Genomic DNA, 27412 nt, shown 5'->3' on the forward strand with positions numbered 1-27412 from the left:
ATTATTAATCAAGTTTGCCTAACATGGGGCATCAGAATAATTATTTCTACAAAACTCAGGTCATGTATGCTACAAAAAATACACAAAGGCTATTTGGGAAAATGCTTGCCTGGAGTTTTGTGAGGTGGTCAGGGATTGATACACAAACAGAAGAAATAGTAAAACAATGTCAAGATTATCACCAAATGCATCAATGCCTAAACATGCTCCTTTGCATCCTGGGGAGAGGCCAACTATCCATGGCAATGAATGCACATAGTCTATGCTGGACCATTTATGGGACATACATTTTTGAAAGCAGGAGATGCTCAGTCTAAATGGCCTGAAGTAGTCTGTATAAATTCAATTAATTCAGCACACACAGTGGAAGTATTAAGACTACTGTTAAGCAATAGACTTACAAACACTTGTTTAAACAACAGTCAAGTTTGAAATGTTGTTAGTGAAAAAAATTGATTAAAGATGGAGGCTGTGCTAGTGGCTTGTGAGTGTTGTGGTATATTGGACGCTAACTCTTCTCTGAGCAGATTAGCAAATAGAAAACTGCCATAAATGTACAATTGCCAGTCAGCTGATTGGAAGCTTATAAAACCAGCAAAGTTAAGACATGGTGGGATGATACAAAGCCCCCTAGGATTTTTTTTTATATCTAATTTCTTTAGAGGTTAGATTTATGAAACCAAGTCTTGCTTAAAAGTATTTTTATTTTGGGGGCGGGGGGAAGATGCGTGAAAGGTTTCACAGTATAAAAACAAATTTCAGTCAAAAATCCTGTGTTGTGCTATTGCAAAAATGTTGACAGAAACACTATAAACTTTAACAAGCCAAATTATCGCAATATTTTCCTAAAATAATATAGTTGATGAGTTCCACTAAACAGAGATATACCTACATTTTAGTCAACGTAGTGAATAGGGAATTATATAACCATTTCAGTCGAAGCTTCCAGGAAAACTTTGATGCTGCCTGCACTCCCAATGTCAAAGTTATAAATGTTTGTTTGCTTTAGGCCTATATTCAGTACTGAATGTTCTCCTCAACTTTGTAGCCTTTCCTTGGATAGAGATGAAATATTTTTTCATTACTTCTAATTATATTAAATAGAAAATGTGCAAGTTGGCAATTGATAATTAGACTAGTATTGTTCCAAAATATATATTTCAAACTAGACGTTGTAGAAAGGAGAGCCAAAAAAGTCAGAACTTTAAAACAAACCAAAAAACATTCTAAAATAAATGGAACAAAATCTTAAAATTCTTCAACAGTCTGAATTACAGAAACCACAAAGTTCCAAAAGTTTTTAAAATACTGGCTCTGTCCAGGTTCTTGTTTTCTCTGCTAATGTCCTTCTTTTTTCACACTAGGATTCAATTTCACTTATATTCGCCTTGAGATATGAAAGTTATAATCACACAAAATATGCCCTGTTCCTCTGTTGCCATCACAATTTTAATAATTTTTGGATTCTCTTTCTACTGCACCCCTGCTCCTATAAATAGCTTGGACCAACTTTTCCAAAATGGATGTTTAAGTTGTACTCATAAAATATGCATCCATGATATAAGGCAGTAGTTATGAGGAAAAAATATACTTTCATGTACAAAGCTGCTAACTGCAGATAAGTGGTTGTGTGTATTTTGAGTATGTAACTGTTTGCACCTGTTCATGCATTAATTTGCCTGCACATCTTAGGCACCCTTTTTGAAAATTCAGCTCCATACATCTACTAGAATCAAAGACACTCTAGGAACACACTCAGGGTATACTTTGGGGGCATTACGATGAGATCTTGGAAAGCTGAATGTCACATTTTAGCTATCGAGCGGTCAATGATCAGTTTAAAGTCTTACTGGCTGTCATACCGTTGATTAAGAGAAAGGAGAAGTATGGTCAAGAACATGTCTCCTTAGATTTAAACAGAAAAAGATCCCAGTCAGAGGAAATCTCTCTCTCTCTCTCTCTCTCTCTTTTATTTTCCTTTAAAAATGGTTTGGTCACAACAGCTCTCTAAGTGTTTATTGGCCATCTGTGGCTACATCAAGGAGTAAGTATAATACATTAAATTCTTATTTAAAATATTTCTGCCAGTGGTTGCATGTTCTTAGATCTCTTCAGTCAGCACACAAATATGCTGAATCATCATGGAGTACGCAAGAGATCGCAAGTAACTTCTTTCTCCTCACAACTTTCTGGGTCCCAGTCCCATAAGAAGAAAAAAAGTCAACTATCATGGTGAGTTTTGTCTCTCTTCCCTTTAGTAAGTGTCCTGGCCAGCTGTTTGCTGCTAAAGAGCTGGGTTGGCCACAGAGCTAAGATTTGTTACTTTCTAAGGCTTTGTATGACATGGAATGCCTCTTGCCATCATACTTGGTCAGATGTATTTCCCCCACCTCTGGAAATTTTCACATTAGTGTCTATGGGAAATTGACATAATGAGCAGGACAAATTGCTTAAATCATTTTTATCACAATGTTACATCCTTGTTGCATTCTCTTACAGGTTGAATAATGTAATTATATTTGCCATAAAGTCAAGTGTATTTGATATAAATTATGCTCACAGTTGCCTTTTTAGACATTTCAACTCTGCAAATACACGTGAGTAGGTTTACTGGGGCTAGTTATATGCATAAAGTTTGAGTCACATGACTGTTTATAAGATTGGCACCTTGGTGTTTAAAAGCCCACTCAAAGTAGGCTATATTAATGTAAAAACTATACAGAGGTCAACACTGCAGTTATTGACAGGCTCAATATAATGGCTAGGAAAAAGAGTTCCAAAGATCTAATGAATAAGTAAGTACAAAGTTAATGGAAAGGAAACAAAGAGAGACAAACCTCTCAAATTGGATCAAACCAGAATTACTCAGGCTTCGGCTGTGGTTACTGATTGGTATAGTAAATAAGCCTGAGTATAACTAAAAGTTGATTTTGGAACCTATACAGTGCTCTTTTTAACATGTAAATATGCATATGAAAAATACATGTTAATTTATCTTAAACTATTGGAGAGATGAATTATTCCCCCCAAAATTATAAACTATCTTTCCTAAAATGTGACTGTAAGCATTTACTCATATTGTAGCTGTCTCTTTCAATATTTTTAATGAAACTTCACCCTTTACTTTTAACAGTGCTTTAGATGGTGTTCCCTGCGGAATGATAACCCGGTTGTTTGTCTATCTTCCTTTTCCTGGCCAATCAAACAGTTTGGTTTTAACAGATAAAATATAAAGCTTACTCCAGTTGCGGTATTTAGGAGTCCTTTATGCAGAACATCAGGGTCTGCAGAAATCATCTGTTATCAAATCACTGTGCTGGTGAATCTGAATGACAAAGGGGAAATTAGTACAGAGGGGGGTACTGAAGAGTGACTGCCACTATAATCTGATCAGCTGGCCTTCATAAATATGAAAGATTAGACATGCTGATTGACTGTCAGCGTAACAGTTGCACTTTCCATCCCTGGAAAATGGGCTAATACCCACATCGATGCAACACTTCATTGCATAGCCAAAAGGCTTTCCAATGGGAGTGGGGGGAACTTTTGTATAGTAAGATCAATTCACATTTGTTCATTGCTGTAGTTACTCAGATTTTTATTTAAAAATCCTGGAACAGCGTTCCTGAAAAATTAGGGGAAATTCTTTCCCATAACTAGCATCACTAAACTATAGGCATCTATGTCATTGTCTAATTGTGGTAGGATTCTTGCATATGGACACTATGGCAATAATTTTCACTATTTGGCTCAGAAATGGTCCTCCAAGAGTGTTTCAGAAGCCTTGACATAAAGGTTTCTCTACACTGATAATTTGAAGGTCAGAAATCTCTTTGTAGAATAGAAACAGGTTACAGACATCTTGAAAATGATGATCTAACTTGGAGTTATGCTGTCAGAACTCAGAGTGGTAGCTGTGTTAGTCAGGATCAGCAAAAACAACAAGGAGTCCTCGTGGCGCTTTAGAGACTAACAAATTTATTTGGGCATAAGCTGTCGTGGGCTAAAACCCACTTCACTTTTAGCCCACGAAAACTTATGCCCACATAAATTTGTTAGTCTCTAAGGTGCCACAAGGACTCCTCATTATTTTTGCTGTCAGAACTGTTTTAAACCAGTTTTCAGATTGCTTTGCAAATAATGGAAAGTATCAACCAACTGTATTTCACTATGGCAGCCAGGGTTTACAACTGAATAAACCCTAAATTTGCTAAAGAAAATACTGTCAGAAGTTTTAAATATTCTTTTACTGAGTTGACTTGCTTTTAGTGTTGTTTATACTTAAGGAGAGAACAGTGTGTTTGTCTGTGTTTTACAGATGGTTGGAAATTTTGTGACAAAATGATTTTTGTCAGAAAATGCTGCTGATTTAAAACCAAATCTTTTTGCAGGAAAGGGTCAGTTTTGTCAATTTTTTTATTTAAAAAATCTTTGAAATAAGTTTGGAAACTTTTTTTTTTTTAAATTTTCTCAATGAAAAAATTTGGTTTTCTGGTTTGGAATGACTTTTTGTTTCAAAAGGTAAGCTAATCATATTTTTTAAAAGTTTTAATTAAAAATGGCAATATTTTAAAATTATGAGAATGAAATATTTTGATCAGAACCAATTTTTTTTTTGTAAAATATTTTGAGATTTCAACTTTTTATCTCAATTCAAGATGGGAATTTTTTTTTATATATGAAAATTTTTTGTGGCACAGGACTACTATTTTCTACCGTACTCTAGTGTCTGTCTCAAATAAGAAAAATGAATCCAAGAGTACAGCCTACCAATTTGTAATGCAATTGCAACAGAAGCTAGTGGTACAGTCCTACTGGATTAACCCTTTTTCTTCCTTTCTGTATTTCATATGTCAACCAAAAGTTTCTGTGCTGAATTTTTATTTAATTTTATAATTGAAATAAACTTTCCCATTTAGACAGAACTCCCCTGACTTCTAATGATTGAACGAATTCAAGTTAGGAACTTATAGATGAAAGATATGATGCCATACTGTTAATCCCCTCTTGTATTCACTTGCCCATATTGGACTTGCTTGAAATTGGCTCATCCAATACTATTAACTTTACATTTTTAGTATCACGGCAACCTCAAGAGGTAGAAAATTCTGCATCTTCATCCATGAGAATGATGCAGTGGGGAACATACACTGTAATACTGTTGAAAGGGCACATAATATAGTGAACCAAAACCTCTATAGTTGAATAATAACTGATTTGTATTTCTGGAGGATAGTAAACAATTCCTAAAAGTACACCTAAACCCAATTTATTTTGACCATGGTGGTTAGAATTTGCAAACAGCCTGCACCCTCTTGCTGTTTGTGGCTACCCTTTTACATTTGCGATATGTCAGGATGTGATGGGTTCTGACATAAAATGTCATGAAAATATTACATCACCAAGGTATACCATAATTTCAGAATATTTTTGAATACTTGAGGGAGTGCATATCCACATGGAATGGGTGTTCTGAAAAGAGAAAGAAAAAAAAAAAGAAAAGAAAAGAAAAAGAAAGAAATTTGAAATGCAGATGCATCCAAAGAAGTGAATACCATTAGACAAACAGTTTTCTGCCCAAATTAATACCAGTAGTAATAATAATAAGTATTCATAAAGTGTCCCTCTTTCCCTGCCAAGGTACTTGGTAGGCAGGGGGCATTCTATCAAAAATTCACAATAAAATCATGTTAAAATACAATAACAGATGCTGCACACTTGTGACAAATTCTAGAGGTTTCTTCCTCTTGTTTTTAAATCCAGAATATTTTGGGAATACATATTTTCATTTGAGAGGACCAACTTTCTCTTTAAACAGAGAAAGATGCAATAGCTTGTCAATAAGGTAAAATCTTTACAGTGAAATTGCCATGATTTTTTTCTTTCCCTTTGTACATTCTTGCGTGTCTAAGTGGAAACAAGTGTGAGTTCTAGTTTTTGAAGAAAGAAATGAAGTACAAAATTACTGGCTGAAGAGGAATAGTCTCTATGATTTAGTTCTCCACAATGTAGCATACTGGCTAACTGTTTAACCTTACCAGCAGCCTGCCTCCCTGGCAAGTTATTGCTCTGGACATGAATAGAGTAATAGACAAAGCTTTTCATCTTAGAAGGAATGCTGATTCAGAATTTTTCAATGGGAAGCAGAAATAAACAGATCATGTATATAATAAATGGACATGCAGATATATGCGCATGTTGTCTGGGTTATATATATATATATATATATATATATATATATATATATATATCAAATAAAATGTGTGTGCGTTTCATATCTAAAATCTTTATACAATAGGTGGGTGAAGAATTATAGAGGGTTTTAAAAAATAATCTATCATAGGCTTCCAATGCATTCTCAGTAAGGCATAGTCTGTTTTGACTGAATGAATACAATGACATTTCCAGACTGTAAACCACACAACTGGGATTTTTCTGCGTGTTTGTTTTAAAAATAGAACAAAATGTGAAAGCATAAAGAAAGGGACGTGAGCAATGACCAGTCTCAGTCACTTGCACAGCTCTGCCACATTCTGCAGAACAAACAGCTATTAAATCTGAGCACACAAAGCATGTAAGTAGGCTTAGTAATGACAAGCAGTGTCAGCACACTATAATTAACATAGGGTGGTATAATTCATAAGGAATGTACAGTGTGGTTTAACACCAACGCAGGAGGAGGAGGAGGGAGGAGAAGAATCAATTGTTAGTCTGCAGAATCAAAAGTGGCTCTTATCGCTGGATGTAAACATCTTATTTTTCAAATGCTCTTTAATTTTTTTTTTATTACCAACAAAAGGCCTCTGTCATTTTGAGTTAATGCAGTGCCAGGGAAGAGTGTGTCATGATGACGACCTCTGTCCTTGTGCCACCATATTAATCTGAAGGGGAAAGTCTCAGTAGACTGTTTTTACTGTACATAATTAAGCAATTCTGAATGCTCCGTGAAACTTGAACGGTATGGCATAGAGCCTGGTAATATGACAGTTAATGAGATGAGACTTACATTTATTCTGCCTCTATAATAAGTGAAGGCTTTTTGCCTTCAGATTGAGGGCAGACAGAGACTGAAGAATTCATTAATAATGCTAAGGTCAACAAAAAAGGGGCTGTTCTGTGGCTCTCTGTTTTATGACTGTCTCCAAAAAGAGAGAAACTAGATGAAATTACTTCTTAATTATATTTATTCAGTATCTGTAATAGGTTATGACATCTGCATTCATGGTGGAGTGGACAAGAAAAGAGACATTCAAGAAAACTAATATCAATAAGGGGGATGATTTATATTGCTTTACCTTTCTTTCAGAGTCCAAAATAGTCATAAACTGGAGGCAATTACTTAATTAAATTCATACTGTATCTGTAATAAGCAGATAATTTTGCCTTCAGAGGACAAGAGAAGGAGCACTGAGAGAAAATAACAATAAAAGCCTGTTTGTGTTGTACCTCTTTCTCTGCTTCTCAAACACATACACACACTCTCTCTCTGAATGAAATTGCAAAAAATGTATTCATTTGAACAAAAAAGAATGCAAATTAATTTCGGTACATGCAACCTCTTTTTGGGTAGAGAGAGTGTTATGAATCTGCTTCTGAATGAGTATTTCCATAGTATTAACCCTGATATTGGTGCATTTGGTTTTCTTGAAATTTCTTTGTGGGTTTGGGGAATTGTCCATTCAGGGACAGACACTCTGCCATGTGACTTAGGTGACCAATCCCACAGCAAGTAAGCGTACTGAGAGCAAGATGGCACTGAACTAGACACTGTACAAATATACAGTAAGAGACATTCTACCGTGTCTTTTGCTCTTGACTTAACAAAATGGGCACAGCTGGATTCCAAACAACTATGTTTACTAAATATGTACCAACATGCCATTCCTAGCTACATTCATACTGCTACACTGGCTAGTCTCAGGTGGCTTCTACAACATAAAACACAATGAGTTCCACTAGACCGCTCAAAAATTATTTAAAAGGATGCTACCTTCTGTAGATACACAACCCAGTCCCAACTCCAGAAAGGTTGCAGTATAAATAGAAAAACAAACAAACAAAGGGTGGGAGAGGAAACAGGGATAGAAAGGCAAAGCGAGCTGCCCAAGGTCACACAGCAAGTCAGTGGCGGAATAGAAACCAGGTTTCCTGAATTTCAATCTAGTGCCTAATTCACTGGACCATGCTGCCTCTTGGACATAACTTTTGTCATCACATTTTCTAAAGATGCAAATTATACAATTTAAAAACCAGCACATTTCACTGCCTTGAGCCGTTTACAAATCTGCCAATACCTGACTTGCGAATTACTTAGGGAGATTGGTCTTCACTAATCACAATTAATTAGTGATCAGAAGTTCACGTTAGGAGACCAAAAAGAGTTCCTGCTGTGTCCTTCACTCCAAAAGCAGATATAGGTATGCGGTTCTGTTCCCTAGAGAATTGTTCTGTTTTTTATTTTTCTTGGATTGTAGGATGTTTTAGCAAAGGATCAGGAATTGCATGACTTAAGAAATACCCTCTATTATGTAATGACTTCAATAATTCATTTTATTTCAAAGTCAATTCTGTAATTGGATAGAAAACATCATATGTTATTTTGTGTCATACCAGCAATCAAGGATTTTAATGACAGACATGATTTTTTGAGACAGTAAGACTGTGTCCAGAAGCTCATACCTGAGACAAAACTCCTATTGATGGCAATGGAAGTTTTACCTGAGAATGGGCTGCAAATCCAGGGCCAGTCTAATATTTATTTATATTGTACTGACATCACATATGCATTTCAACAAACACTAATACCCTCTCCCCTTGAAGATATTTTTTATTATTGTTATTTGAAAAGTCACAAACAGCAAGTGAATGGGGTGGGGATTGAGAGCGTTTTGTAATTCTTGCAAGGTTAATTGCACTATTTATAGATCTAACTGTAAAGGAAAAAAACCCCTCAGCATGACCCTGCAGGGTCAACATAGTAATAGCAACCTAAATGGAGCTCTGACCATTCATGAATTACTGTCTGTGATACTGAGAATGCTGACAGTTCTATCACAGCACTGTTTCAATAGAGAACTCCATATATTTAAAGCGCTGATACTGTTTTCCCTCTAAATGACAGGCGTGACAGATGGGCCGAAAGCACTGCAGACGTTTGAACAAGGAAATAGAGAGGGAGCCTGCTGGAAGCAAGGCTTCACGCAGCCAGCCGCAAATGATGAATAGAGTGTGATTGTGTCTGACAGGTAGTAATATAACTATTCATTCACCACAGAACACCTGGAGCACACTATATTAAATGGTACAAGATGGAGAGATTCTGTGACAGGAATAGGAAGTGTGAATCCCATGCTGAGTTTAGGTACAGCAATATAAAAGGTCAAGGGTCATGCAATATAAACTGCCTCAGAGAACACTCTAATTAAATTATTTGCTTCCTAAAATGTTTCGCATGTTTTGCTAACATGTTGCCAGGATCATTATTTCAGCATGGCTGAAATGAAAGCAGCAAATGCTTCTTTGCTAACTAATGCTATTTTATTTTGCATTTGGAGGCTCACTGATGTTGTCATTATTATATGTCACTGAGCTGGAGTGGGAAAGAGTTGAAGTCCCTACTATCCGTATAGCCCTAAAACCAGTGTGCTGTTTGATGTGTAACGTTTGTGAAACGTTTAGCTGATCTCATTTTTAGGATGTACTGGGCCAAATTCTGCACTGGTGTAATAGCCACTAAAGTCAATAGTCAGTCAGTGCACTCGTGTCAGTTGTGGTGTATATAGCTATGTATCTGTTGTGATTTTATGTTTTGTGTACTGAACCTTCATATTTCTAGAAATCTGCTCTCTGCTGGAGGAAGCTGCTATTTTGTGCTGCCTGTTATGAGACAGAGACACTGTTCTCTCTCAGGGAAACTTTATTTTTGCTTATACTGTACTTGTTTTATTTTCCCTGGATCTAAAATAAAATGTTATTCACATTAACAGTAAATCATTGCTCTTTGTGTATAAAAAACAAAACTTCAGAGCAGACTTTTTACATTAATTGGAGTTGGGCTTGAATAACTGAGAGCATAATTTGAACTGTTTATATTAGAGGACATTTTCCATACAGAGATGGTTTAAAACTTTAAAAAAAAAGTGTTTTAAAATGTTCATTTGGCATTTATAAACTATTTAGTAGGTTTCCATGATGATTTATGTATAGTCTTGCCAGAATTTGATTTTTTAAAATAATTTTGATGGATAATATCAATGTTTATTTTTAAGCATTTTAAATGTTATCTATTTAAATGTTCACAGTTGTGGGAAATTATGGGGAGGGGAGGATGTCAGACAATGTATGTGGGAGGGGTCCAGACAACAATTATTTAACGACCATAGATGTTTAGTTTCAAAAAGCTAACCCTTCATAACTGTTAAAACACAAATTGTCGACATCATACATCAAAATACACAGAGTAAATATCTGTAAATCAAACTCTAATGGGGTCTCAAGCAGCATTTTTCATTATCAATGGAAATTTTTTTGAGCGGTTTGTGTGTGTATGGTAAAATTGACATTTACTGACATTTGCAGAAAAAAGTCTAATCCTGCCAAGCTCATTTATGTTTGAGAGTGTTTATTTGCAAGAACGGCAGCATAAAGTGAGCCCTGCTAATGATCACAGAAGTAGCTGTTTATGTGAAGTGCACACGTTGGTGCTTAGTCAGAATTTAGCAGGAGTGACACCAGCATTTTTTTTTTTAAAAGTGTATTTTTTGTCCTTTATGTGCCTGTTTTGTGACTCTAAAAAGTGTCACCATAAAAGGGTCGAAGTTTTGCTTTTGAAAATATGGTCACATATGCATATATAATTACCTCTCTTGATTGTGCGAATGAAGCTTTTACATTTGCAAATGTAAGCTGAGCGGCAGCGGTAGAACGTGATCTCACGAATGTTGCATGACACAATTTACAGAGGCTCACTGAAAATCTGGCTGATACTGTCATGCTCAGAAGTATTGCCTTCAGGATGGGCCTGCCTGACACAGTACTGGAAGTAGAGCTGTTTTTTAAAAAAAAAATGTTGATGAGATAGTTATCAAAATCAAAATCTTTCATGAGAATGTGTAGATTTTGATGACACTTTTGTCTGGAAAAAATCTAAACGAATTTCCTGTGAAATGGAAATTCTGGTTTTAACCAGCTCTAACTTTAAGATAGTACTGGCCACTTAGAGTTTGGCGGTATGTCTGATATTCAGAATACTTGACCTCTTTGTTGATTTCAAGCACGGCTTGCTTTTTCTTTTCTGGACTGTTCTGTTCTAATTTCTAGTTATAACAACAGTTTATTATCACACTCCAAAAGCTTGGCTTCTGAGATAGTTGTTATAGAGACTGAATATGGATGACTTTATTAAATAACATACTCAGGCATTTTGACAATTATTTTAGACATCTTATGCAAAATAATCATCAGACTCATATTTCTAAAAGTACAGTGTCATGAGTCCTGACATTTCTCCAGATGTCCTTGTGAAATGAAATACTTGCTTGTTGATTTTACATGGGAGAATGTTCACTAGCTTTCTTCTCAGATTAGTTTTGCTTGTCACTTTCTTTATTCACAGAATCCTCTGACTGCATCAGTTACTGTCTCTGTGATTATTTAAGAACCTCTTCTGAAAGCAGAGACACCAGACACTTTTCTCTTTCACTCTCTCTTTTCATTTTCTCCACTAATTGAACCAATGAAAGAAAGACTCAAAAGAAAGGATTGTAGGAAAGGTGAAACTTTTATGCTGCCGGATTTCTTTGCAAAGAAAAATGGGAGTTTTAAAGTGTCCCTTTTTCATGAGAGCAAAATGTATACAGAATAGATCTATTCATCCTTTCTTAGTCCACTGCAAAGTGAAGACACTACTCTTGTACATCCTGGCAAAGGTTTTAGCCAGAACATTAACACATTTGGCCTTTGTGGGTTGGCAAAGGCATTAGCACTGTTAGCTAAGTCTGTTTTCTTCTTACCACATGGTTGAACCTGTCTGCGATGATTTCCTCCAAATGGTTTAGCAGCTTCTTTGTCAGATGGTTGCTGCTTAGCCATTTATTGCCTGAGGTAGTGTCTTTGACTTTGTTGCTGGCTAAATAAAAATTCCCCCAGACCATAAGAGATGGCCTAAACAAATAAATAAAATAAATCAAGCCTGTCTGGCATGTAAGCATGAGTTTGTTTTTTAAAAAGCAAACAAAAAAAGTGTTCTAAATTTGCAAGGTTCAGAAGACTTTTCTCTCTGTCTTTTAGTCACTGTGGGGATGGTAGTATATGTGTTTATAAATATATATTAAGGTTGCACCTAATTTTAAGAAATTGTCTGTTTAGTATAATAGATTCATTCACTGCCTAGTTTATGTGACTGGTTACTGTGTAAATTAATGAGAAGCACTCGCATGTAATGTATGTTTTCTGTTTCCCTAAATAACAGAAAAAGGATTTCTGACTATTTTGCAAAATAAGGAAAGTGGACATTGTACAAAACAGCCAACCAGCCTGTCTTTCAGAGCAAGAGAGTTGGCAAGGTGACCTCCATGGGAGTGGAGATCAATTGCAGCTTTCCATTGGCAAGGTTTTCATGAGTAAAGAAATAAGCAACAATGTGATGCCAGATACACAAAAGGATTTTCTATTCCCCTCTCAATGTTTGACAATTCCCATTAGTGTTAAGGGAGTTATGGCATGATGACTCAAGAAAATATACTTGACAAATTTGCTCTCTTTTATAGTTGTTTCAAAACGCTGGTGGCAGGTATGTGTTCAGACTATACAATGTTGTAAATATAATCTTATTGTATTTGAGGGAACAGTCATTTGGGATCCATAGTGTGGCCTTTTATGTTGAAAAACGTGTACTCTTTCCATTTTAAAATTATTAAGCTAAGTCACCTAAGTGCATGGCAATGGGCAAATAAAGTGCAAACTAAATAGCTCTTCACTGTAGGGATGAATTTTTGAAAGACATTGCGGCTGTACGTGGGTGGAGGAGCTACTTTCAGGATCAGGGCCTACGTTTGTATATATAGAACAAAAACCCCATATAGGGTTACATTCTGCCCATGGATAAGTAGTTGTGTGCAACTCCTATTAAAGTCAGTCCTGCCCTCGGTGGTGCATACACTTCAAACCAAGCTTACCCCTTTCTTAGAGTATGGCTGTTCAAGATTTTTCCCTTAGTTTGCACTTGTCTGTGTGTCAATCTGTCAGTGTCTATAGACATTATCTCCCATCAGAGAGCTATTTGAGTGCTATTTTGGGTTCTTCCCTAAATCTATAAAAAGAAAAAATAAGTTCCAGCATCAATATCTCTTACTGTACTTGTCTAAATTAATGTATAGCCGTGCAATATATAACCACGCATATAGTTCATTTATATAATATCCACAGTCAGCCGCTAGAAAAGATGTGAAGTGATTCAAAAGAATTTCCATCTGCTTTCATTTTAGCAGCCCTGCAAGATAATCATATAAAACTGACATGATGTCACCCAAGATATTCAGATCTCCAGTATGTGCAGTACCTGACAGGATGGCTTTGAGTAAGTTTCTAGTTCAATTTCATCTTTGTCTTTATTTGTCTCTGAATGGGATGCTAAGATGTCTATAGCAAATTCTCAATAATTTTATAACGAATACAGTAGACTATTAGAGTTTGACTAATGGGGAAGGCAGTGTAGCCTAGTGGACAGAGCACTGGACTGGGACTCAGGAGCCTGAGCTTTGCTACTAGCATCTTGGGTGAGCTCAGGCAAGACTCTTAACTGCTATGTGCCTTGGTTTCCCTATCTGTAAGATGGGGATAATGATACTGACCTTCTTTAGGATCTACTGTGCCTATTTAAGAGCTGAGTATTTATTATGAATAATTTAATTTTGTATATGTCCATGCAGGGTATTTACATGCTGGTGCTGTCTTTTCTATCTCTTTAGGCATTTACATGCCTCCCATCACTATAGTGTCTGAGCATCTCCTAATTATTTAAAGATAGAAATAACAGTATCATTTTATCTGTCTTCCTTTCAAGGCCGGAAGATTAAAGAGATTACTTCATAGGGTGTACGAAGAACTGAATAAGGAAAAGCAAAGGCAGAGAAATAAGTTTTGCATTCAAGAATGTAGTCATTCTTGCCTTGTATGGGAATTCTAAAATCTAGGTCTAGCTCCTGTGAAAACTCTTTTCCCATGTTACTAAACCTCCTTTAATGGCCTTTTGTCGTTCTAGTAGAATGTAGCTATCATGGTCATGGAGGAAGCTGCTCTATTAAGTAATAAAGGGAGAAGTAGCCTCTGGGTAACTATGGGCCAATCCTATAGAGTGCTTTGAATATTATACCAGGTTCCTGTACTGCTGTTCTCTTCCTGCTCAGCAGGGAACTCATTGGGGAGTGAGTTGGACCTTTTAATAGTGAGTGTCTCTAGCCTGGCTGGTACAGGAGCCTGATCAGCCCTTTAATCCAGAGGAATAATGGGGAATGCAGTTCCAGATCAAATGACGAAAGCTTGTGTGACTATCATGAGTATATACAGAGCAGCCTATGATTCTGTCAGATGGAGGGAGTGAGAGAGCTGCAAGGAGGAGGAAGATGTTAATGGAGAGACCTGCATGGAGTTGGAGGCTGGATGATGAGGTGAGGCAAAAACTGTGGGGGGAAACTTGTGGGGAAAGATTCTCCACAAGGAGGGCTAGGGAAGCGCTGAGTCCTGAAAGGGGTCTGTAGAAGATGCCTGTGAGGAGGCAGGACTGAAAAAGACTCCAGCGAGAGTGATACAAGAAGGAAAAGGCCTGAGGCAATATAGCACTGGCGTGAGCTAGAAGATGAGTATTTGGCCAGTGTTTATGAAGGAGCCTGGAACTGGAGGCTTCCAGTGAGGAAGGAAGGAAGCCTTCCCTTCAATCCTTCCACATCTGAGTGAGGAACTGTTGAGCCTGGAGAAGGGAGAGTCTATTGGATTATGCCCTGTGTTAAGGTAAATGGTGGTCTAGAAAAGGCCAAGGACATTCTACTTGGGGTTGCCCTGACCCTGCATTAACAGAGTAGAAGGACTGCCAAGGGCTGGAAGACTGACTTATTTTAGACTGTTTTATGTTGTTGTTAACAAAACTTCTAACTGAGGTTTGGCTTGACGGTTAAATCACAACAAAGCACTAAATTGCCCGTGCACTGGGGGAGGCATTAGGTCACCAGCTTGAATGGTGAAGCTGAGGCACAGACACGTGACCTGACCCCAGAGATGTAAGAGACTTGTTTGTACTCAGGAAGACTGAAGGATACAAATGCTTAGACTCTCAAAATATGCTATTTATCCCATTCCTTGTTGTAATCTGTATTAGCAAAATGTTTTAAAACTTTCAAACAGTTTGCTTAAAAGAGGCAGATATGAAGGATTTACTTATCATAACCCTCAGATGGCCAAAATCCTGCTTGCCTTCTTCATTCTAGAAGTACCATTGGAGGAAGTACTCACATAAGTACTCATGTGAGTAAAGTGAACAGAATGTGTAATGCATCTTCATATGAGATGACATGGACTAGATACGACATCAGGGGACTGGAGGAGTGGAGTTGAACTTCCATTACCTGCTCTTGTGACTGCTCAGTCTCTGACGTGGTTCATCTTTATTTCCTGAAAAGCCTAGCTCTGAGATATAGGTACCTTCTCAACATCCTCTGTGGTAAAGATTGACACCAATATATCTTTTAGCTTCTCTGCAAAGTCTCAGATACTACTGTGATGAGTACAGTATAAGAACCTACATAGAATAGAATTTATCATTCTTTGTTGCTGCCTTTATTCCCTTGTAATCTAGGAAATCCATTAATCTCTTGCAGATTTCCTGCTGATGAGAAGATTAAATAATTTTCTTATGTGTTTTTCTGTCCTGGGCTTTCTGCTTGTTAAATTTCTCCTCAACCCTTCTAATTTCCATCTTATATTTTACCTATGATGTCTGTAGGATTACCTGTAGGATTCACTTGAGCTGGGTTTGCATTTTTGGCAATTTACATGTTTGGATTGCATAACTTTTGGAACCTTGCTTTTTACCCAAACTGATTTTTTTTCTTGCTTTCCTGCTTCATTTTTTGTTTAAGGTTATGAATCTCTTCTGGGACTTCATTATAGTCTATCTTTATTGAAAGATTTCAATTTCCTCAGTTTGGCTTTAAAATCGTCTTCATTAGCTTCCTCAGCTAAAGTTCAGTGCAGCAGTGCTATTTTCAGTATGATTCATCCCTTGAGAATGATTAATTTAATTATATTGTGGTCACTATTACTTAGGGGATCATTTACAGACACCTCTTGAACCAACTTCTATATATTACATAGAACTAAGTTCATGATAGCCTCTCCTCTTGTGTGCTCTAGATCTAGCTATTCCAAGAGACAACCATTTACAGTGTTGAGTAATTGCTTTTCTAAACTGCGCCCCCAGGTGCTATTTAACCAGTTTATACGCAGATCATCCTTATTACTGTTTTATTGGAGTTAGTTGCCTCTTTGATCTCCCTGAACATTGTTCACTCTACTGCCTTTTCCTAAGTTGGAGGTCAGCCATATAACTCTCCTAAAATATTAATATTCCTATGACTTGGAATTTGTATTCTTACTGGTCCTTTTCATTCAGAAAGATATTTACAATTAGAAAATGACCATGATAGTGAATTACTAGGTCTGTAGTCATTTAGCATCCTTTCTAGATGACATGATATTAGTGAGATTTCTGATAATCCCATAATAGTTTGTTATTTCTGAATTTGATGGCTGCAGAGACAATAATCGGTGTGATTTTTACATGTGGAGGTGCTTTTATCTCTTGCCCTTTCTAAAGTGGCATTCATTGTTCAGACAGTATGCTTGGGATCTGAATTTAGTTCAGGGACTGTAAACAAGAGACATCACTAAAGTCCATAATCAGTTCATTAACATTCTGCTCATGCAAGCCAGTGTGAGTACAATTTTCAATGGCCTAATGTGACAGGTAATCATAAATTAGTATTTGCTTTAAAACAACACCAGATTACATAGCCTGCATTCTTAAAGAGAATAACTTAGTAAGTAGTACAGCTCTATAATGAAGTGGGATCTCATTAAGTAGATGCTATCTACTTCAGTGAGCTACATAAGCAGCAAACAAACCAAATGGAAATGTTTCAACAAAACACTGCAGTCAGCCAGAACAAGTTCAGGTTCATTTGCTGTGGCACCATCTACAGGAATTAGTCGCGGTAATAATTAAATAGTACCTTGCTAATTTATCATTTTACATTTGTTATTGAATTTGCATAATGTGGTGGTTTTCATGTCTTTGGTTACATTAAAATGCCCTCGTTTGTGTATATTCCTCTCCCCCCTGCAATAAAACTCTGGGTGATTTTAAGACTAATCGAACTACTAGCATTCAGCATTTGGCTAGTGGTGTTGTGACTTCTCAGTTCACATATTTAAAGTCTCTTTTTCTGATTTGTATGTTAGATCTTTGCATTGGTATGCCAGTAACGAGCATCCAGAAAAATGTCCAGTGAAAGGCTGAGAATGTAAACGTTGTCATTTTTTTAATGTACCTTGGTTAGACGCACGCAGGTAGGAATAATGACTAAGCATCTAATGTTTCTTGGATTAATGCACTGGAAATTAGCATAGGATACCTTTTCAGTAAGTGGGATGACCAGGATAACAATCCATTTGAACAGGAGTTCACGCATAATTTTAAAAGGTCAGTATTAGTTTTGCAGTGCATTACCTGAAAAGGGCTTAAGGTGGTTTAAGAAGATCTGCAACTGTTAGGGAACAACAGTACTTTATAGAAGTATTGTGCTTAATATGAAAGAGATTAAACATAGCTAACAACCAGAATGTTTTAAAAATGGATTCTGTTCTGGGTACAGAAGGCTCTGGTATTATCAACAGATATTCCAAACTATCCAGAAGTGTGTATGAGCTGAAGCTACTAAAATTGATTGTGTGAGTGAATATTGATATTGGATTGTGGCTCTGATTTGGGTTTCTACCTGTCTTGTTTTTAATCAGCCTGGCTAAATTTTGTATTGCCTTTCTGGTTAAAAGATTTAACATGGCATAGAACTTTGATCCCTCTGATAGTCCAGTTATATTCTTAACCCTGAAGAAGTGTTTGTTTTTTCTGTCCTCCCACATAGCAACATAGACACTTGCCTAAAATGACTTTTTCTTAGAAGTAGCCCACCATAACCTTTGTGATCTATGTATATGATTGTGAACAGAATAGGTGTAGGGGTGCTGTTCTTGTATGGTAATTAGTCATACCTGGAATCTTAAATCATTATGCATGAGTGGCTGAGCTACCTTGTGTTGTATTTGGTGAGAGAAGAGGAAGAATTCAAACAGCATAAGTGGCCAACTAAGAATAACAATCTGTATATTAAGGAAGAACTAACTTTACCTGAAGTCAGCTGGTAATGATCAGACTAGAGATTTTCTAGGAAACTGAAACGCATGCTTGTGACTAAGGTCTAGTGTCAGAGTCAAACTCTCACTTCTCTGTTCCTTCAATAAGGGCTTGTCTACATGGAGACATCTAGGAGAGTTAATCCAAATTAACTGAAGGTGTGAATTTGAAGTAGATTAGTTAAACCACATTAAAACCCCAGTGTGAACACCTCATTCGGAATTAAAGTGGCCTTAATTTGATTAACCTTAATTCACTTCCAAAATCATCAACATCAAACATGTATAGTCTACTAAGAACTGTAGAGACAGCAAGAGTGACCATGGCTGATAGTGTCACACTAGACATTGTGTAGTGAAGTTCCCAGATCTGGCTCAATCCTGAGAGAGCTGAATTTCTGGGGCAGTCCTAAGAGCTGTGCCAGGTAGGATCAGAGTATGTACCCCTTTTCTCCTCAATGGAGAGTTTGAGAGCACGGTGTGCTGGAGTGTTCTTGTCCATCCTGGAGACATGGCCAAAGAGCATGAATATAGTGAGCAACTGAAGAAAGGTCAGATCTTTGTGATATTCTGACATTTTGCACAGTCAACCACTTTATGCTCAGGATTTGACTCAGACAGCACATATGTAATGCCTCTAGCTGCTCCATGTCTGCATGCAAGAGGATGATTTTTGACCGGTCTAGAAATATAGGTAGTACATAGGTTTGATAGATCCTGAAATTTGTCTCAGTACAAAGATGTTTTTTGTTCCCACAAGCAAGACACAGGCTTCATATAGGAGGTGGTGAGATCTGTTCTTCGAAGAATATCTGGTTTGCTGCAACTGTTTGAACTCTTTTCAGAGTAACAGCCGTGTTAGTCTGTATTCGTAAAAAGAAAAAAGAAAAGGAGTACTTGTGGCACCTTAGAGACTTAGTCTCTAAGGTGCCACAAGTACTCCTTTTCTTGTTTGAACTCTGTTTGCAGCTCAGGTAGATGAACTCAGTGTTCTCCATGATAGTTGCCCCATCTTCATTGGGGTTCTGGTGGCCCAGCTCCAAGGTTCTGGACCTTAATTCCAGAATGATTTAAGATAAACCAAATTAAGGCCACTTTAATTCTGGACCCCATCCTGAAAAATCTTTCCTGAACCCCCTCTTCTGGCCTTCAAATAACCCCAAAAGCTCTCCAAGCTCATCATGAGCAAGCATGCCACAGACCAGGACTCACCAACTCAGAATGTCAGCAGACTTTGCCAGAACAGGGGTAAAACCTGCAGACATATCGCCACTGCTACAATGATCAACACTCCCCCCCACCCCCCCCCGCAAGATCCGTGTGTCCTACACTTACTTATCATACCTCATTCAGTGCACTTAATGCCCTTATAGAAACTATGTGGGTGAAACCGAACAATGACTATGCTCTTGAATGAACTCACACAGGAAAATGATAAAATACAAAAACACCATCACCTGTGGGTGAACACTTTCCAAAAAGCGATGATTCTGTACCTGACCTATTAGTCCTCATCCTAAAAGGAAATCGGCACAACACTTTCAAAAGATGAGCCTGGCAGCTTAAATTCATAACTTTGCTAGACACTAAAAATCATGATCTTAATAAAGACACTAGATTTATGGCTTATTACCACAATCTGTAACCCCGTAACCCACCTTTTTGTCCTGTGATTACAGGGGTGTTAACGGGTCACTTCACCTTCAATGCATACTAATTATTTATGCAAAACTATCTGTTTGATCTTGTAGTTAGCTGTGACTCTTAATACCGTCCCCAAACCTGAAGCAGAGCTCTGTGTAGCTTGAAAGCTTGTTTATCTCACCAACAGAAGTTAGTCGAATAAAAGATATTACCTCACCAGTGTGTCTCTAACATCCTGGGGCTGACATGGCTACAACAATACTACATGCATAGTTTTGTATGTCCCTCTGGAAAGCGTGATGGAGGGACAGGCACTTTTTCAAAACAAACAAACAAACAATAAAGAAACTAAGTTATTCTAATTACATTTGGGGTTTTGTGATGTCTTGCTTCTTTGAGCAAATTAACTCATTTGATCAGAAACTCAGTTGTTGAATATAGGGATGCACAGTAAATGTTTCTTTGTGTCTGTAAACTCAATCAAAAGCACATTTGTATTGTGGATGTTGACTTGTTAGAAGGTCTAATGAGTGAATAAACTTCTTGGCAAAGGCAAAATTGAATTGACTAGTAGACTGTTTTTTCTTCGGATTTAAAAGGCACAAAATATAATTGCGTGGCATTTCAGGCCAAAAGTCGAGAAGAAACAATCTATGCAAACAATGTGAGATGCAGACTAGCCCTGGTCAGCCATATTTAACTAATGATTAATAGCACACATACTGTTTAGATAGCAAACTCCTTTCCATGATCATTTAAAAATATTCCTATAGTGCAAGGTCCAGTTTTTCAGAGCGTGTACTTCTCCAGAGTGAGAGCTGAAAGTCAGAACTATTCGTTGTTTGTTTTTTCTCATTTAGATTGAACTATATTAGGGTTATTTGTAGGTGGCACAGATAGTGATGCCTATAGTTAATGTTGCCCAACATGTTCCATTCGACCATATTTTCAGTTGCTTATAACTTTGCCAAACTTAAACCATTCAATGTTTTCCATTCTGGATGCTGCCTCAAGCTGATTTTTTAAAGTTTCAGCTAAAACACTTCAACCATTTTGAGAATGAGGTTAGAGGAAAATATATTGTTTTGCCCATGTTAAAAGAAATTCTTAAAACTGTTTAATTAAGAAGTGCTAGTACCCCCATGGTTTGGAGCAGAGACTTGAAATTAGGCATGGGGGTTGCACTGCTGAGGGGGATGTTTTCTGCCATCCCTGGTAAAAACAAAACAAAAATAACTACCCAAATGTGATCAACATTATAAGTCTCTGAAAATCCCAATTTGCACAGGCTCAGTAGAAACTTTTTAGAGCTTGGCAGCACATTCTCCAATGATTCCATGGGCACTGAGCCTTCTCCTTCCACTCATAGATCCTATATGTCAGCTAGACCGCACGCACACCATTCCCACAGCATGACGGAGCCTTCTCCAACCTAAAGATGCAGAAGTCTATAAATCATGAATGATGTGGAGAAAATGAATAGGGAAGCGTTATTCACCACTTCACATAACACAAGAACCAGGAATCACCCAATTAAATTAATATGCAGCAGGTTTAAAACCAACACAAGGAAGTACTTCACACAACACACAGTCAGCCTGTGGAACTTGTTGCCAGGAAATATTGTAAGGGCAAAAAGTACAATGCAGTTCAAAAAAGAATTAGAAAAGTTCAAGGAGGATAGGTCCATCAATGGCTATTAGCCAAGATGGGCAGGAGTGCAATCCCATGCTCTGGATGTCCCTAAGCATCTGACTGCAAGAAGCTGGGACTGGATGACAGGGGATGGATCGCTCAGTAATTACCCTGTTCTGTTTGGCATTAGCCACTGTTGGAAGATAGGATACTGGGCTAGATGGAACATTGGTCTGACCTGGTATGGCCATTCTTATGTTCTTGAGAGCTGAGTGAAACTTTCCCTTCAACTGCTCCAGTCACCTGTTGGGGGCAGGGGGTGCACTGTGTTCCTAGGCACTGGAACTGAGAGCCGGGACACTGTCTCTCCTTGGTTCTCAATGCTCTCCCTGAAATGCAGAGGGAAAGGAGGAAGTAGCCTGACTTGAATGCAGAGGGGTGAGGAACTGGGGTGGGAGTTGTTAGCAACTCACCCCTCATTCATTCCTTGAGCATCATCCATCCTGTGCACTGAATGAGGCATGCATTCTGTGGAAAAAATAGTACATGATTATGTAATTCATAATGCATATTCATAAGGGGCTGGATTAAGATTGCACACAACTATCTTAATACTGGCATTTCCTCACTTTTGAGCACTTGACTTTGCAACCTTAGTGTTCTTTTAAAACTTTTTTGCCTGGATGTAATAAATATGTATTGTGATAAGGTGTAGAAACCTCAAACTGGGTAACCATGGCTTACCAGGAGCCCTGAGCCCAGTTCGGATACTGGAATCACCTAGAAGAGCGTTAGCCATAATTGGAGATCAAACCCAGCTGGGGAGCAGCTCTGTCTTCATAAAGGAAGGAGCACATGGCAGTGAAAACTTGGAGGGAACTTGGGTGAGAAGGGTTGTTTCGTCTTTTGGGCTAAAAGCTGAGAAAAGCCTGAAGTTTAAAGCCAGAACCAGAGGGTCGTGAGCCAGAAGGAAGCCGGTGATGCTAGGGCAGGGAAGCCTGGGGAAAAGGGTGGGTTATCCTGAACCAGGAAGAAGGTAGAGGCAGTGAAGCCCAAGAAGCAGTGATGGTAAAGGGCATTTGGACTGGAGTTTGAGGAGCTGCAGCGAGAGAGGGAAGAACTTGGCAGTCTCTTTCTGTGCACTAGGAAGTGGAGATACCTGGAAGACACAGAACTGGAACAAGATCATGTGGCTGACCCTGACACAAGGATCAGAAGCAGACCTCTGGGAGAAGCTCATTTAAAAAAGCCCAGGAAGGGCCTAGGGAAAAGGTCCTAGGCAAGGCTAATGGTAGGAAGGAGTCCAGGGAGGCAGTGGCAAGGTGTTGGAGGTAGCAGACCTTGGCTGCTAGGGTCCCTGGACTGGAACCCAGTGTAGAGGGTGTGCCTGGGTTCCCTACCAGCCACTGGGAAGGTGGCATGAAGTCTCCTGATGTAAGGGGGGATAAGGACAACTCAGAGCCTGGAGAGAGGAGTGTTAGGCCCACAAGGCCTAGAGTCAGGGTCTGGAGCCCTAACTCCAGGACTGGAATTATTTGTTGGATTTTCTGTTACCCTGACAGGTGTGTGGAACAAAACGTGACCTGGCTGGAGGGCAAAGTTTGAGAAGAGGTGCACCACTATAGGACTGGAGTGATCATGGCCAAACCCAGCCATGAAGAGGTGCACCCGTGGTATATATAGACAGATAAATTAAAGAGTCTAATTATTCTAGAAACATTTATTCTATTGCATCAGTTAAAATATCAACTACCCAAAAACCCACAAGCATCTTGAAGTACACTTTGAAGAGTTGTGAATGAGGAGTTATGGTTATTGGCTAAGACTGGGCCTCCATGTTCTAGCCCAATTCATAGATGTGGTGCAGGTGTGTTTCAATAGCCGGTACCATTAAGCTACTTGATCTGTGCTGAAATGATGTAGTTAGAAGTTGATAATTCATGGGTTTGGGGAATAGTGAAACAATCTTAACTGAAGCAAGAAGTAGGTGGTAATGTGATAATCTGCACATATTAGAAATGTCTCTCTATCATTGTCTTGTAAATTGATTGGCTATTTGAGATTTTTTTATTTTAGTCATCCAATAGTGTCACTGAAAATTAGTATCCATCACAGCATCAGTAAAAACCTAAATGTTTAGTTCATAAAGCCTACATCTTGACATTCATATTCAACAGATATGAAGTTTCCAAATAGGTGCTGTATTTAAGGAGTAGCAAGCTGCTGTCAAGACTGAAGCTTTCAGTAAATATGCCTATCAGATGGCGGGAAACAAAGTAAAAACATGCTCAGCCTCACCTCAGTCCCTGGAAAAATCATAGAGCAGGTCCTCAAGGAATCAATTTTGAAGCACTTAGAGGAGAGGAAAGTGATCAGGAACAGTTAGCATGGATTCACCAAGGGCAAGTCATGCCTGACTAACCTAATTGCCTTCTATGACAAGATAACTTGCTCTGTGGATGAGGGGAAAGCAGTGGACGTGTTGTTCCTTGACTTTAGCAAAGCTTTTGATACGGTCTCCCACAGTATTCTTGCTAGGAAGTTAAAGAAGTATATGGGCTGGATGAATGGACTATAAGGTGGATAGAAAGCTGGCTAGATCATCAGGCTCGGCGGGTAGTGATCAATGGCTCCATGTCTAGTTGGCAGCCAGTATCAAGCAGAGTGCCCGAAGGGTCAGTCCTGGGGCTGGTTTTGTTCAGTATCTTCATTCATGATCTGGAGGATGACGTGGATTGCACCCTCAGGAAGTTTGCATATGACACTAAACTGGGAGGAGTAGTAGATACACTGGAGGAAAGGGATAGGATACAGAGGGACCTAGGCAAATTAGACTTTTGGGCCAAAAGGAATCTGATGAGGTTCAACAAGGACAAGTGCAGAGTCCTGCACTTAGGACGGAAGAATCCCATGCACTGCTACAGACTAGGGACTGAGTGGCTAGGCAGCAGTTCTGCAGAAAAGGACTGAGGGGTTACAGGTGGACCAGAAGCTGGATATGAGTCAACAGTGTGCCCTTGTTGCCAAGAGGGCTAACGGCATTTTGGTCTGTATAAGTAGGAGCATTGCCAGCAGATTGAGGGACGTGATCATTCCCCTCTATTGGCATTGGTGAAGCCTCATCTGGAGTACTGTGTCCAGTTTTGGGCCCCACACTACAAGAAGGATGTGGAAAAATTGGAAAGAGTCCAGCAGAGGGCAACAAAAATGATTAGGGGGCTGGAGCACATGACTTATGAGGAGAGGCTGAGGAGCTGGGATTATTTAGTCTGCAGAAGAGAAGAATGAGGGGGGATTTGATAGCTGCTTTCAACTACCTGAAAGGGGGCTCCAAAGAGGAAGGATCTAGACTGTTCTCAGTGGTAGCAGATGACAGAACAAGGAGTAATGGTCTCAAGTTGAAGTGGGAGAGATTTAGGCTGGATATTAGGAAAAATGATTTCACTAGGAGGGTGGTGAAGCACTGGAATGGGTTACCTAAGGAGGTGGTGGAATCTCCTCCCTTAGAGGTTTTTAAGGTCAGGCTTGACAAAGCCCTGGCTGGGATGATTTAGTTGGGGATTGGTCCTGCTTTGTGCATGGGGTTGGACTAGATGACCTCCCTCGGTCCCTTCCAACCCTGATATTCTATGATTCTATGATGCATCTTTCCTATTTCATGTAGTTTACTGATATAGCAGCAGAAATCAATATGACTGGAAACACTAAATTGGCATGATTCCGCGTTGACCAGATCTGCTTTTTGAATATATTTGATTCAAAATATATTGAAATCAGAATGTATTGAAATGGTCAGCTAGTGAGTCCATTTGGATTTCTTTCAGGAAAGCTTCTGATGATGATATTACCTTTACCCTGTTTATATTCTTATTGTGCAAGTACCTGTAAACTACAGTCATGTACATGTACTCAGTTGAGATCTGCTGACAAGCTAAGTGACAATTCAGAATCTGCTGATTTCATCAAGGTGGCTGCAGCACTAGCAGTGCCTGTTAACTTCTTCAGTTTCTCTTTTACAGAAAGAAAAGTCTTCAATAATAATTGACAGTTGCCACCCCTATTTGATGGGGTCTGGTTGCTGCTCTCCAGAGCTGATGTAACTTCATGTATAATGCTGCTCAAATGCTTTTCAGATTTGAAAATATTTTGCACTTAAGACAACTTCTTTCACAGTTTAAAACAAATCGACACCTCCATGAATTCCCTAAGAACAACTGCAGTTGACATCCATAACCAAAAGGTGTGAGCATGGGTGTTTTTGGACCATCAGTAATAAATTCAATCTGTAAAGAAACTACATAGTGGACAAATTAAATTCTCATACTGTCTTAAATTATTCTAGCTGGCAAGCCATGATACAGTCCCAACCCCACTGTGTAACTTTAATAAACAATGATGACCTTTGATTTTGCCCTCCTTCTGGCCAATTTCATTAAAGCATCAAAGTGGCCAATAATACACTATCTCCTCCAGGTGCATTGTTCTTATAAGTTGTCAGGGTTCCTTCCCCACTCTGAACTCTAGGGTACAGATATGGGGACCCGCATGAAAGACCCCCTAAGCTTATTCTTTCGTTAAAAACTTCCCCAAGGTACAAACTTTGCCTTGTCCTTGAACAGTATGCTGCCACCACCAAGCGTTTTAAACAAAGAACAGGGAAAGACACCAATTGCAGACATCTTCCCCCAAAATATCCCCCCAAGACCTACACACCCCCTTTCCTGGGGAGACTTGAGAATAATATCCTAACCAATTGGTTACAAAATCATTAAAGACCCAAACCCCTTGATCTCGGAACAATGGAAAAATAATTCAGGTTCTTTAAAAGAAGGATTTTATTATTAAAAAAAAAGAGAGAAAAGTAAAAATCATCTCTGTAAAATCAAGATGGAAAATACTTTACAGGGTATTCAGATTCAAAACACAGAGGATCCCCCTCTGGGCAAAACCTTAAATTACAGAAAACAGGAATAAACCTCCCTCTTAACACAGGGAAAATTCACATAAAACAAAAGATAAACTAATCTGCCTTGCCTGGCTTACCTATACTGGTTGCAATATTGGAGACTTAGGCATGGTCTACACTGTGGGGGGGAGGAGGGGATCGATCTAAGATATGCAACTTCAGCTACGAGAATAGCGTAGCTGAAGTTGACGTATCTTAGATTGACTTAGAATCACTTACTTTGCATCCTCGTGCCGTGGGATCGATAGCCACTGCTCCCCCGTCGACTCCGCTTCCGCCTCTTACTGTGGTGGAGTTCCGGAGTCGATGGCAGAGTGATCGGGGATCGATTTATCGCATCTACACTAGACGCAATAAATCGATCCCCGATAGATTGATCACTACCCGCCGATACAGCGGGTAGTGTAGACGTGGCCTAAGATTAGGGTAGGTTGGAGAAGATGGATTTCTGTCTGGCCTCTCTCAGTCCCAAGAGAGAACAACACGTAAACACAGAGCACAAACAAAAGCCTTCCCCTCCCCAAGATTTGAAAGTATCTTGTTCCCTTATTGGTCCTTTGGGTCAGGTGCCAGCCAGGTTAGCTGAGCTTCTTAACCCTTTACAGGTAACAGGATGTTGCCTCTGGCCAGGAGGGATTTTATAGCACTGTATACAGAAAGGTGGTTACCCTTCCCTTTATATTTATGACATAAGTGCTTCATTCC

Source organism: Natator depressus, chromosome 5 (genome assembly GCF_965152275.1).
Source record: "Natator depressus isolate rNatDep1 chromosome 5, rNatDep2.hap1, whole genome shotgun sequence".
NCBI lineage: Eukaryota > Metazoa > Chordata > Testudines > Cheloniidae > Natator > Natator depressus.